Raw genomic sequence first — 14,247 nt, 5'->3', positions numbered from 1 at the left:
GGCTTTGGAGGGCGGAGTTAATGTCAACAGATTTTTGGAGGGCGTTACCAACAGAGCTCATTAACATAAACAGCTCTTATGAACGGAAGTCAGAGCAGGCAGAACTAGAAAATGGGAAATTTTATTATCTGAGAATTATTTTGTGCATTAAATTGAATGAACATGGTCTGGATAGCCCACAGACATATCATTAAAAATTTCTAGGACCCATAATTGGTCTCCTTTAATGTAGTGTTGTGCTCACTGCGACTGGCATTGCATTGCCACCTCTCTCAAAACGAAATGCAAAAAAAGGAAATGAACTAAAAAAAATGTTTAAAAGATGTATAAGTAGGTGACTAAATAGCACCAAACTACATAAGATGCCCACACATTCCCCTAAAATATAAATGTATCAACTGAATCTTTTGACATTGTTTCGCTTTAGCTGTGCCTTCTGTTTAAGATGGGAACTTCAGGAGGCAAAGTGCATTTCAAAGTATGAACAGGAATTCTGCCAAGTTGGCAGCACAGCGTGTTCACTCCACTACTGCACAACCTGTTCGTTAATACATTTACTTAAAGGTGTAGTTAAAAAAACAGCCTGCTTTAATTACACTCATAACTTGATGTCCAAAGGCTGTAGGGGAAAAGGAGTGGAAATATTTGTAATCTTCTGAATCAGATGTGTTGGATATTAACGGGAATGTAACACTTGGTTCCCTGTGTGCGCAGCAGACCTTTGGATCACTTCTTCAGCTGGAAAACAAATATCTTGGTTGGCTGACTTCTAAAAAAAATCAACATAACAGGTGACAAATTGACTGCAACATTATGCATATTTTGTTAAATCACTTTGTTCGGTGATGCTATATCAATGACTCAACAGTACTTTATTTATCAATAGATATTGATTATTTCTATGTAATCTATTAAATAAATTATACGTGTTAATAAGACAACATCAAACCCTTTCAAAGGCAGCGGCTACAATGTATTAAAATGAATACAGCCCAACTACAGCAAACATACTGTACAACTTTTCCACTTGATGCTATTATAACATGAGTGTGTGGGAGTGCGACTATCTTTAGATTGTGAATGCATACACTGAGTGTGTATCTGAGTGTGTATGTGAGTGTGATGCAATGACGATGCAGATCAGCCAGCAGAAAGCAGCCACGCTCTCCAAAAAAACAGATCTCCTGGCACGGGGGGTATGTGTGTATGTGTGTGGGAGAAGGAGTACTGTACTACCGCAGAATGTGTACTGTCAGTGCATGAGCCACTGTGTAAACAAGTGTGAAAGAGAAAGACAATAGGGCTGAGCGCTATTACTCATGCAAAAAGGAAAGATTCTTAGCAGGAGCCTTGTTAGAGCAGAAGGGAAGACGAARGCGTGTAAGTGTGTTGACCAGCTGGAGCTCCACATGTGGACGAGTCTTACCYAGCCAGGGATTCCAGCAAAGAAAGATCTACTCCTACAGTGGATGTTTGCCCAGTGTGTGTTAACAATGTCCGTGTGCGCAAGTGTGCATTTGTGTGTGAGTTTATAAAGGGCCTACCATTTGGTGGGAGTGTGATGAATGTGTGAAGAATGTATGAGTCAGTTTATTTGTATATGTGTTTCTCCAACCTCTCAGTATCAGTGCAGTAAATCCAAGTACGCAGCACAGTACGTACCCATACACAATAAAAAAAYGTAAACTAAAGCACATGTTCGATTATCTAAACAGAATTATGCTTGGTCAACATGAACAAACTGTTTGGGTTTGATAAACTCATACCGGTTACACAAACCTGAAGTTTATGTTGATCAAACATTGGAGTCAAACTGGTTTCTTAAATCTTTCAGTCACTTTGTTCCACAAACTGCACCGCAAGAGGAACACAACTGAAGTGGTACTGAACCAAACCTAAGGTGTGGACATTAAACTTTTTCCCACAGTGGAATATGGACTGTGTCTGTAGTCAAGCAACCTTCCACAGCAGCCGTTATCGGAGAAGTTTTAAAAATATTTTTTGCTATAAAACAAAAACTTCTTTAAAACCTAGTTTTTACTGTARATTTGTTCAGACCAATCAATGCTTTATGTTATCAGGTCCACTTGGGTCACGAGTCAGTGTTTGTGTCCAACTGAATCATAGTGATAATGAGCAGTGAGTCATCCATCCATCCATCCATCCATCCAAACATTTAACCATCATCCATTCATCCATCCATCCATCCATCATCCATCCATCCATACATCATCCATCCATCCATCCATCAATTCAACCATTATCCATCCATCTATCCATCCAYCCATCCATTCATCCATCAAATCAACCAATTTCCATCCATCAATTCAACCATTTTCCATCCATCAATTCAACCATCCATCCATCAATTAAACCATCCATCCATCCATCCATCCATCCATCCATCCATCCATCCATCTATCCATCAATTCAACCATCCATCCATCCATCCATCAATTCAACCATCCATCCATTCATTCAACTATCCATCCATCCATCCATCCATCATCCACCCATCCATCAATTCAACCATCCATCCAACCATCAATTCAACCATCATCCATCATTTAAACCATCCATCCATCCATCCATCCATCCATCACCCATCAATCAATTCAACCATCATCCATCAATTAAACCATCCATCCACCCATCCATCAATTCAACCATCCATCCATCCATCAATTCAACCATCATCCATCAATTAAACCATCCATCCATCCATCCATCCATCCATCCATCCATCCATCCATCCATCCATCCATCCATCCACCCATCAATCAATTCAACCATCATCCATCAATTAAACCATCCATCCATCCATCCATCCATCCATCCATCCACCCATCAATCAATTCAACCATCATCCATCAATTAAACCATCCATCCACCCATCAATCAATTCAACCATCATCCATCCATCCATCNTCATCCATCAATTAAACCATCCATCCACCCATCAATCAATTCAACCATCATCCATCCATCCATCCATCCATCCATCCATCCATCATCCATCTTACTATCCATCCATTCATCCATCCATCCATCCATCCATCCATCCATCCATCCATCCATCCATCCATCCATCCATCCATCCATCCATCCATCCTGTAGTAGTCTGCTTTTTTATCTTTAATGATTATGGCAAAAAAAAGTACACATTTATAAGTAATTTTTTATTCATTTCAATTCCTGGAGACCCTCATGAGACCCTACACTTGATGAGCTTTGATCCAAAATTTGGCAACTGTAACTTTTAACCTTAAAACAAAAAGCTGTTAAAAAGAGAGTGTTCTCCTTCCATTTTTTCAAGAAAAAAAGTCCTTGTTTTTAGATAATCCAAGCCAGCTGTGCTTTCTAATCTAACTTCTAGCCAAAATCATGAGTATTTCGATGATACAGGCTTTGCTAAGACAAATTTTTCTGATAACAAAAATTTAATAATTGGTGATAAAAGGTAAAAGTCACAAGTCATTTTTGACAGAGGAAAGTTTGAATACTAATGTTCACTTCATACTGTGGTAGTCTGTCTCTATAGTACTTCTGCAGGACAGGAGCTTGAGATACAACGAGATATAACAGTGTTTGTTATTTCAGTCCTGTGCCAACATGCATACTTCTTAATACGGGCTGCTTGCAAAGTCTGATATTTACCAAGTGTAAGTGTGTGATTGTTTGTGTGTGTCCAGAGGCAATGCAGTGGAGTGGATCTAATCCAGTAAAGTAACTGAGAACTACAGAGTCAGAGGAGGTCATTATCATTCACACACAGTGCTGAACCAAACACAATGCCAAACGCTCGACCTCGAGACTCACACACCAAATGTACTACCATAAAGTGCAAAATGTGTCTTGATTCATCTTTCTGTACATTTCTGCTGTTTCTTTCCTTGCTTGTTTACAGAAATGTGAAGCTGGGAAACAAACACTTGATTGATTCAATTCTTTTGCTTTCTGCACCGCTTCTCAACCAAGCTAAATCTTCAACAACCTAACCACCTACCCACAGGTGTGCAGACACACACACACACCAGATGGGTCTTAATCTCCTGTTGTCACATACAAGCACTGATCGGGACCACTGTAAGCTGGTGCAACTTGTTGTGTATTATCCTYTTAAATCCTGCAACAGTTACAAAAAAGAAAAGAAGAAGAAAAAAACATCCTCAGAGTTCWACATGTGCATGCACATCCACAGCAACACACACAGGCCAAGGCCTGGGACAGATACAAGCAACAAACAAGCTAATAAAGCACAGATGTAGAGTCAATCCAAGGTCTTRGTTTTATTGTTGCACATTTCATATTGCATGATTTTTTTTTGACACAAGCATAAAAGCAGAGAAGAAAACATGCAGTGATTTGTTTTTATTATACTGTTTTTTGAGTTTTTTTTTACTACTTTGACCTTTGATTTGAGCTTTTTGGAAACCACCTTCATTTTTTTGCAGCCTAATTGTTTGAMAGAACTACTGTTTCTACATACAAACTTGACCATCAAAGCCCTGATYATTGCATTTGTTGGAAAGTATGTTTTCTTTTTAGTTTGTTTTTAAAAACCTGTCTCAATTAAAAAAAACACTTTAACACTGGTATTCTCAAAGGACTGACTAGACTTTTTTTTCCTACTTTTTTTCATCAAATTTCCTGCTATAATCCATAATCTTGAAAAAAATCTTAAGTCAAGTATTCCATTCCAATGTTTACTGGCTACTTTTTACTTCAGTAGCAATCCTTTAAGTCACGGCAACAACCTTCCATATTCAAAARGATGGAGAAATAAACCATGAACGCAGGAGGAAGTGATTTGGAAAATATCAAAGTTTCTTTACGATGTACTTCTGCTCTGCTCCAACRCCTTACACCACCTCTAGGGATGAATTACTCAGAAAGAATAAAGATGTTGTTATAGAGAAAACAAGCACAGGCCTCTCAGAGAAGATCAGAAGTTGTGATGTTGTACAGATGTAGTTCTGGTACAATTCCTTCTCTGTGCTCTCCACTCAGATTTTTAGTAAAAGAAGCTGCTCAGAAAATTAGCAAATGACATACAAACATTAGCATCAGCCAGGATTCACAACCAGACTGCATCATTATCTGTTGAAGCATTAAGTATTATTCTTTATTMTGTGTATTTTCACAGCTTGTACGAATTATCGAAAACTTTTGGCAGGGATGAAAATAATGTAAACTGCCTGAATTTCAGTTTTAAATACCCGAGAGTGTAATACGGTTGTGATATCCAGTAGTAGACAGGTAACAAAAAAATTWATTAATAAATAAAATAAAGTAAAATAAAATAAAATGCAAAATATAATCCATCTATGAAGATAAAATGTTTATCAGTTACCAGGATGAAAAAAAATCAACACAACAAACTTTTGTACAAATAGATTTTATTTTATGTCCCACGCTTTTATAGAAAATAACTAAACAAAAACTTGTACTTTGTAAAACTTGCTGAGGTAGAGAAAATGGACCAGATTTAACAACATCAAATTGTTATAAGATGCAATCATAAATGAATTGATGAGCTGATAAAACACTAATTTAATTGGCTACTCCACGTTTTATTTTGTTTTCAGTTATGTTACATAACAAATGTATTTGGAAGATATTAGTTTTCCATTTCTAGCAGGTGTTGGGAAAAAACGCGGGGGGTAAAAATATGCAAATAGAAACAGAAAAAGTAATATTTAGAAACACAAAGACCATTTGRGTTCGCAGCAGTAGGACATTATCAGATTGTGTTCTGAAATAATCGCTGGGCGTAAAAAATGATATTCTTAATTGCACAGCTTTTTATCTATGAAAAAAGAAAACACCAGTAAGTGTTCGGCAGAAGCTGCCTCAGTTTTCCTCAAAAAAAAAAAAAAAAAAGCTGTGTCTCAGTGTAAATGCAGGTTGGGGAATCCTTCATAATATTTACAGAGTTTACTGACTTGGCTGATGGCTGTGTTTTCTTATCCTCTAACAGAGKGGGTGATTTGACTGATGCTCGTAACAGATTGCATCACAGCAGGGGACGAACTAAAACGGTTTACGCACCGCGGCTCTCCCTAAACTGTCTAACAGTGGCAGCGCTCCACCTTGCAAATTTGGAATAGCAATTTTAGAAATTTCCCAGCTTTGCATCTCCAATTGGCCTGAACTGGAAGTACAGTTTGATATCACTGAAGAATCGCTGCTTTCACTCAGGACCACTTTTGGATAACAGAAAAATAAACACTCATCAGGAAAACACAAGCGGATATTAAAACGCATCTCCATCCACAGCCTAGTCTGCCTGCAAAGCCTTATTTCCCCTCATTGAGTTAGTGCTTTCAATGTTTTACTATTTCATATTAATATACTGCTTTCAGTTGTAATCCCTCCACAAAGTTCCAAATCACAACTTCAACCATGTTACCAATCATGTTACCAAAGGTTGGTGTTACGACCTACAGAGTGGTCCAAAACATAAAGGTGGTTTTCAGAATTACTAGAGATGCACAATATATTGGCATGAACATCAGTATCAGCCAATATTGGTCCTTTTTTTTATATCGTATCGGTCCGATTTTGGGAGGGGAGATTGTTGGTCGAGTGGTATCTGTTTGATCATGATAGTGATTGCGACGCTGCACAGCCAGGAATAACCGAAGTAGAAGGCATGCCAGCGGTCTGGTCATTTTTTGTGTGTATATGTATATAAATAATTTGTGTGTAGGTGTAATATCAGTAAATATTGGTTAACAGCCATAACACCAATAATAATATCAGATATTGGTGAGTCCCTATTAATTACATTGTTATATCAATTACAATAAAGTTGACTACCAACAAGTTTTTGCCTTTGTTGTTGCTTAAAATGGAAGTGTTTATTTGAGGTGATAATGTTAATCAATCAAAAACAGTTGGGGGTGCAGGTTTCTGCCACTGTTACTTTGTGGGTCAAAAGATGAAAAGCTTGGGAACCACTACCTTGGATAATCCCATTTTTATTATGACCCCCACACGCGAAGCGTAAGTGGTAGTCATATTGTTTTCGTACTATTTTTTTTCACTGATTTTTGGTCAACCGTAGCACAAAAACAGCTGCACCAATCAAAATGAAATTTGGCAGGAGTCCGACCAACTCTGCGCCAGCCAACGGTTTTACGATAGACCCCATATTTGAGGAGGGGGCTCCTTTCAAAGAGGGGGTGTCTGGACATGCAAAAATGGTTATTGCTCAAAAACTATTAAACATAGGAGCTTCAGATTTCATTGGTTGTTTAGCGCTGATGAGGGGCTATCCATCAGGTCAACCAATGCACCCCCCAAAAAAAGACCCCCACCTAAGCCACTACCATTTTGGGATGCACCTAGTAGCATGACATTTATTAGGAATAAAGACTTCTGAGTTCTGGRGCATTTGTGTGTGCGGGGGTCATTATGTTACAGCTATGCGGTATCTAGTTTACATTCTAAAACCTGTCTGAACATCCTCTTCCACGGTCCAACAACCACAAAAATGTGATAAAGTTAACGTTAAATTCTGAACATGCTCCCACCATTAAACAGGAACATTACACCATGGAACCTAAACATAACTAGTACCATTTGTGAAAGCTGAAGAATGAAGAGTTTGTACTTTGTTTTTAACGGTTACTACAATGAACGACTCGGGTAAGATTTTTTCACAAACAACTTTTCACRAGAACTCTGCAAAATGGAACGTTCTCTATGATCCAGGACAACTCATCTGCCAAGGCCTGAGGTTAATCATTTAGACCTCACAGCATTGCAGCTTTTATTACCTTGGTCTAAAGATTAAGTTTTTTGTTTTAGCCTAGAGCTTCTTGAGTTAACCTTCACGAACAGCAGCAGGTGCTTTGAAATCTTTCTTTGCCTCGGGGTTTGTCTCACGGAGTACCTAAAGCTTTCATTGAGGGTGATTGTTGTTTGCTGAAGCATAGGGGGAAAAAAAGTAAATAAATTTGGAAAGTCCCTGTGAATTAGTGGTTTAATCACTGCATCACCACTAGAGACTAGCCTGGAGCTTCAGCTGTTTCTCAATTACTATTAAAGTAATTCTCTGTAGCTTATCTGCTGGGAGATTTTAAATGAAGAATTACATTTACAGCTGAAATATTAGGGAAAAAAAGCTTAAACTGAGTATTGACTGTTATTAAAGCTACAGGGTATGAAAAATGTCTGCAAGACAGAGTTCTTGCAAAATTTGCTTTCTTTAGATGAAATGAAATGTCCAAAAACGAGAAAACAAAACTATAAATCGTGTACAAAAGGAAGTAAATACCAAAACACCWTGTCTTTATTATAGTACAACCCAATACTTAACGAGATGAATGGGTACTTAGCTGACTTCTTACTACACTTTTATAATAATTATTTGTTTAGTTATTTTTATTATACCGTTATTTTGTAAATGGGCCGGTTAATGTCAAGAAGGCAGGACCTGAATTCCCATTTCTGATGCGAGTCAAGCACCAAAATATGACATCCTTGATTCTCCATCGCATCATTCACTCACACATTCAAGTGTGTCGAATCTTATTAAGCTTTTTTTTTTAAGTTTCCTGCATTTTCATGTTTGTATTTTTCAATTTGTAGACGTGGCACTTCATTTTGACAACCTTGAAAATATTGAATATTTTTTAGACTATATAACTTTTTTTTGAAAGGGGCACACACAAAGAGACACAAAACCTTTCAAATTTTATTTATTTATTTAATTATATCTTCTCTTTTTGAAATCAAACTTGCATCCTTGAGAACTTCACTTGATTCGACTGTCTGCTTGACCCTAAAAAGAGATGTGTCAAATATTCAAAACTGTTATCAGAATTGCATACAGAAACACCTCTTATTTGCAAAAAAATATATATTTAAAAGAAAAAATCTAATAAAGGAGCTTTGTCGATTATCAGTAAAGTGGCTAATTGTGGCTCATTTGAGTCCTTCTCCTCTTTCTTTTCTTTATTTCTAACGCAGATTTTTTTTCCTGTAATTGGATTAGTTACCATTGAAAAGTCTACACTTCTTCTCTCCCACAGGCTTCTAAAAATGTTGTAAATGTGTGGACTTTTCTGACACATCTACTGCTAAGAAAAGTAATATTAAAAATAAATAAATATTTCTGGGGATTCGTCTTTATCTTTGTTTTTAAGAAATACTTTTTGAGTGGCACTTAGCAAAATTGAACAAATGTGTGTATGAATGGATGATTTGGAGGAAGCTGTGAGGCAGATCTACATTTGCAGACTGCACTCAGTTCTCCGTAAATCACTTCATTGTGGCATAAACACATGGTACTGAATAAACAACAGARTTAGGCCCCATTCACGTTGGATGATAACCCTGTTATGATACAAAAATTCAACCAGAGCGTYGATGGTCTTAGCAGGGTCTTGGCGAGGTGTTTAGGTGGGTATAAGAAAGGTTTAAAGGAAACATATCCTGCTTTTAAATCATTATTTTCCACATTTAAATCATTCATTTGGGGTCTATAAAAAGAGAAACTGCAATGCTTTGGCCTGAATTCCTCCTTACTCTKCCACTGTCCGTGCGGCACGCTAAAAAAGCTAACAAGTCATGGCTTCCTCTTGGGGAAGCAGCCAGGCTAGCCACAAATACCACCTAACGACCCCAACCCAACCCCCATTTGCCCCTGCAACTACAGCCTAATCAGGTGGGGGTCAGAGGACCCCACCTCCACACCAAACARGAGTGGGGTCATATGGACTCCACAAAGACTCCACAAGCACCACCTTTCCGCCTTCTTTGAGATTAACTCGTTTTGAGGCTSTCTCTTATGRATTTATTTACTTACCGTTAATTAACCAGGCAAATCCCATTGAGATCACAGATCTCCCTTGCAAGTCCTGCAGCCTTTTAAATTTCTTTACTTCACACCCCGCCTCCCTTCTAGAATGGTCCACTCCAGTTTGATAGAGGAGTTCACGACTATTGAGCGGCACAGAAACTTTTTTTTAAAACTGAACTAAAAGACATCYACAAGGGAAGTCTTGTCCATCCAGGCTTACATGTTGGATGTTGAAGCCATAGTCTGACTCAGAACCAGAGGAGAAGGAAGACCAGCAAATTGTTGTTTGGTAAGTCCAGACCTTTTTGAAATTTCTGTCACAAATTCTGTAAGCCTTCAGAAACATCATGGAAAATCAAGAAATCTGAACYGTTTGAAATTTTTGACCCAAACAGAGTATCTACACAGAACCGGGAAAGACWAAATTCTAATTTGCTGCACTCCTAGAGACTCCAAGTAAACAACAAATACATTTACCTGCAAAAAAAGTGGATTTTGCATATGTCCTGTGTAAACATGCTTTTGTAAAGAGTTTGTGGTGGTTTACTGTATTATCATGGTGTCAGCGAATCCACAAACTGGAGCTGAGAATTTAAAACAGTCTGGCCTCTTGCCTAAACTGCAACCATGACAAAATCATAGAAAAACCTAATGCAAATGTGATATACAGGGGTTAGACAATGAAACTGAAACACCTGGTTTTGGACCGTAACATCCCTTTCAGACAGCTTCCTCTTGRGTCCACAGTTAATCCTGTTGGATGTGGTTGGTCCTTCTTGATGGTATGCTGACATTACCCTGGATATCGTGGCTCTTGATACATCACAAAGACTTGCTGTCTTGGTCACAGATGCTCCAGCAAGACGTGCACCAACCATTTGTCCTCGTTTGAACTCTAGTATGTCACCCATAATGTTGTGTGCATTGCAATACTTTGAGCCAAACTGTGCTCTTACCCTGCTAACTGAACCTTCACACTCCGCTCTTACTGGTGCAATGTGCAGTTAAGATTGGCCACCATTGGTCCAATTAACTAAGAAACCTCCAAAACTAAAATGACAGGTGTTTCAGTTTCATTGTCTAACCCCTGTACGTCCTGCTAGTGAGGCATGTTTAAGCTCACAGCTGTATCCTGAAGTTGAGACACAAAGGGTCTACAGAGTGAGTATGGCATCAACAAATTAGATGTTGTAAAATATATCCATTTGACCTCTTTACTTCAAATGATGGAGAATCTAGAGACTTAAACAAAACGGATAACTGAAAGGTGTTCTGGAGAGGATTCCTATAAACCTACAAAAAATTCTGTTCATGTGGACCACTAGTCAGGAGTTTTCAAACGGGCCTGAATGGTGTCAAAATTCWTTTTTTTTAGTTTTCCTTTTTWATTTTTTTTCTGGGGCAAGCCAACAAAGCAGAGCATCCATCGASAATCACAGAACTATATCTTCAAGAACTATAAAGAGTCCAGCAACAGATGGTCTGACCCCCGCAGAGTCCTGATCTCAACATCACCGAGRCCGTCTATGATCACAAGAAGAAACAGAGGACACCAACGCAGCCTAAATACACAGATGGTGAGTTCTCCAAAAACACTAAAAGACCAACTTAAACTGAAATACTGTAGAAAAAGAAAGAAAGAAAAAAGAACAAGAAGAGAAAACAGTTTTAATCTTAAGCTAATCTTTGACTCTGGTGTAATGAAGGGCTACAAATGCACTGACACTATTTTAATTGTGACTATTTTAATCAAACTTTCATTTTGTTTGCATGTTTTTAGTAATTATAGGAGAATTTGTCAAATCAGTACTATAATGTAATAATTCAGTCCACAAAAACGTAAGATAAACAACCTGACAATATTGTTTTGTTAAAAGAAAAATAGATTAAATAGAAAATAGAAATTTTAGGAAAAAAATGCCTTTCTTTACAAATTTTAGTTATTTTTCCAATTGACTTTAAGCTTCCAATCTCTGATTTTTCACAAAGTTATTATGTTTCAGGATGTAGACACTGATGTGCAAAAGAGAACAGAAGGGGTTTTAGATTTTTATAGAGTTTAAATGACAAATTCACAACTCTGAACACCCACAACCACAAGATCGTTTCACAGAACAGAAATACAGGAAAACACAATCAATAAAAAAAAAAGTAAAATAATCTGAAAAGAATCAAACTTAACACCAAAGACTTCACTTTAAAAGCTAAACTCTTGCAATCACCGAACAAAACAAATGACTCATGAACAAGTAAAACATCTCCTGCTTCAACCAGTAACAAAAAGCTCSTGTGCAGGTGTTTCTATAGGAAAACACGAAATGAAAAGAATGATGCTGTGATGGTCAAGTTCAGCATCAGCAGCAAGGTTACAGTTTCATAGAAGAACTCAGAGGAAAAAAAAAAAAAGGCGAGCAGCTATCTGCCCGACCACACTGCCTGCCCACTCACACCTCCTCCACAGGTGTGCATCTGTGTGCACACGTTTTTATTATTTATTTTATTTTTTTAGGGTGAGTCATTCTCTCCCACGTAACCTCCGGCAGCGGTTGTGGAGATCCCGCCAGCCCGCGCGCGGTACCTCCACCGCTCCTCGCCCGCCTCCCTCAGCCTCACAATTTTGTTTTCCCGACAGCAGCGCTGCCGCTCAGACTTTCAAACGACAACGGCAGCATTTGGAGGCGACAGATGGCGATTCGATGAACAACATTTTGATCAGACAGTGACACAGCATTAGGGCATCAAGTTAATTGTGCAGCCTTTGTTTGCTTCAATTAATAAAAGAAAATATCAGAGTATTCAGGCGTTTGGATCTCCTGCGACTGAACTGATTATATGATGCGCAGTTAAGTATTTTGATCCAGTGCATAATTAAAAATAATGATCTCATTTTGAAGACAATTGGGATTAAAAGCAATAATTGTGCAGCCACACATTATACAGGCGATATGTCTCATTGGTTATGAAGCTCTTTCATTTTTGCTACGATACAGATTTTTAATCAGGCTTCTAGAGCCTGAGGGTTATCAAACTCATTCAGCATGAGAACAACAAAGCAGAGTCTGAACGCAAAAAGAAAAAGGAGGAAAAACCGCAGAGTTCTCAGGTGCAAAGCTGTTCCTGCAGCCCCAGCACGGTGCCATTTGGTGGATTCTTTCAGCACCTTAGATGCAAATATTTTTAGTTGGGATGACCCATGTGCAAACTCCATCCATCACCCTTGCAATTTTAGCACGGTGCTCCATCACTCCAGCTTCACAGAGCCGATCCGAAAAAGCAGAGGAGCAGTGGAAACCAAGCATCCTGAGCATGCAGTAGGGCTGGTTTAGACCTTCAGGCTGGCTGCAGCCCAGAAATGTGCTTTAAAAACTGACTGGACGGCAGCCAAACTGTGGTAAATTTTGGCTTCAGTTGGTCAGGCTTTCTGCAGACTATGATTTGCCACTGGTGCATGCTACAAGAAATTTTAAATATTTCTTTTCCAGAAATGGTAAAAGTTGATTGAGATCAGAGAAAGTCATGTTTGAGCCTTAAAAAACTCTCAGTGCTCAACTATATTTTTAGAAGATCTGCATCCGCTACGAGACGTCATCTGRTTTAGTGTTTGGTTCAAATCCACTTCCGCCATGCGTTACAGTACGCGCTGAAAACAAGTGACCTCAGTAGCTTTGAATCCAWCATGATAATTGATGGGCAATCCCTTCATTTCATCATCTTGAGGTTTTTAGTCATGTTAGCAGCTTGTTTGTGGGGATGGCAGGGCTGCTCTTTCAGCTGCTCCAACAAAAAGCCAATACCACCAAAACATTCCCATCAGGCTCTGCTGTATTTTCCACTGATGCCAGTTTGCCAGATTATTATTATTATTWTTTCTTTTCTTGTCTGGTTTTGTGGTGATGCTTTTGAGAAAAACAGTTTTTCCTCAGTTATTCGATGGTAAAGTGATGTACTCATGTCACCAGCTGACTATAAAGCTCTTCTTATAGTTTGTGTTTTTAAAAGAGTTTGTTGGCTGTTGAGATTCAAGTGTTTACACATTTGATCATTTATGTAACAGTTTCATAAATCCTCCCACGTTTTTATTCAATTCTTCCCAGTACTCATTTGAGATACTAATTAATGAGAATGCACAGTGGCCTATTTAAAAGACAAGTCAGGTCATTTTTGAAGTGATGTTCAATAGGGCAATTATCAATAGTTTTTCAGTCATTTAGGTCTGTTGGTGGACGATAAATGATAATATTGTTTGGAGACCATTTTAAGCTAATATYATGATACCTCACCACTAGCTTACATATATTTACGAAATAAATAAAAAAAGTGCGGACTGACCTGGACTGAAAACTGTGAAAACAACACAACAGTTGTCCTGATGCATCTCAGTAATCCAAGTAAAAAATCAAAAAGAAAAAAATTGTATAAGGTCTTCTGGACGGGTT

Source organism: Austrofundulus limnaeus, unplaced genomic scaffold (genome assembly GCF_001266775.1).
Source record: "Austrofundulus limnaeus strain Quisiro unplaced genomic scaffold, Austrofundulus_limnaeus-1.0 Scaffold1176, whole genome shotgun sequence".
NCBI lineage: Eukaryota > Metazoa > Chordata > Actinopteri > Cyprinodontiformes > Rivulidae > Austrofundulus > Austrofundulus limnaeus.
Note: the sequence above shows the minus strand (reverse complement) of the source record.